This window comes from Monopterus albus, unplaced genomic scaffold (assembly GCF_001952655.1).
Source record: "Monopterus albus unplaced genomic scaffold, M_albus_1.0 scaffold172.1, whole genome shotgun sequence".
In the NCBI taxonomy this organism is placed as follows: domain Eukaryota; kingdom Metazoa; phylum Chordata; class Actinopteri; order Synbranchiformes; family Synbranchidae; genus Monopterus; species Monopterus albus.
In genome coordinates this window covers 164,193-165,273 of record NW_018128052.1, presented here as the reverse complement: position 1 = coordinate 165,273, position 1,081 = coordinate 164,193, and positions in this window count along the sequence as shown.

Here is a 1,081-nt window from a genome sequence, read left to right as displayed (position 1 = left end):
CAGCCGTGGGCATCCATTGCTATTACGCAAAACATGGTGTCTGACAATACCGGCAGGCCCAAATCCCCATCTCGAGGACATTAAACTATGCTCTTCCCCCCTCTCTGCCACCCTTCCACACAAAGAGCAATAAAACTCTGGACCTACTGTAGGCTAATGCCTGTTGTTTAGTCTCTACTGCTGTTCCTGATTCTCTCCAGTGCTGCTTTGCCCTGTTTTTAGGTGCCTTTCATTTGCTTATTTGTGCTGTGTAAAATGTAACGTTCTGATGACGCTACTTTTATAATCCTTGTGTATCGTTCTAAAGCTTTGTTGCCTTTATGTAACTTTTTATTTTAAGACTAAGTGTTCTTTGTTACTATGTACTTACGTAGGCATGCACCGCGCAGAGTGGCAGCAAGTTACCGCAGCTGTGTCCTCATTGTGTTCTTTTCTGTGTTTTTATGAAGTTCTGTTCTTATGTGTCTGTTCTTATGGTGTTATGTTGGTTGGTTGTTCTCTATTGCTGCTGTAACACAGAAATTTCCCTACTGTGGGATAAATAAAGTACCTACTCTACTCTACAAGGAGAGGGAAGATAGTCAGAACTGAGGGGATTGTACTACCAGAGCTGGCATAATAAGCTGGCCAAAGGAAGAGATAGAGGCTACTGACATCAAGACAAGGAAGCTCCTTACAATGCACGGTGGGTTTCACCCTAAGTCCAGCATCCTGAGACTGTACACTCAGCGGAAGGAAAGAGGCCACTATCAGGATGACACAACAAAGATCCATGACTATATCAGGCAGATGGCCCCGAGTGATGACATGCTTAGTGAACACCTCAGGCAGCAGAAACCAGAGGAAGAAGGGAAGGAAGAGCAGGAACCCTCATGGAAGGACAAACCTCTGCACGGTATGTACCACCGTCAGATAGAAGTGGCTGGACAAAGCTGGACTGAAAGACAGCACAGAGGCACTAATCCTGGCAGCACAGGAACAGGCTCTAAGGACAAGATCAATAGAGGCAGGGTTCTACCATACCAGGCAAGACCCCAGGTGTAGGCTGTGCAAAGATGCCCCTGAGACAATCCAGCACATA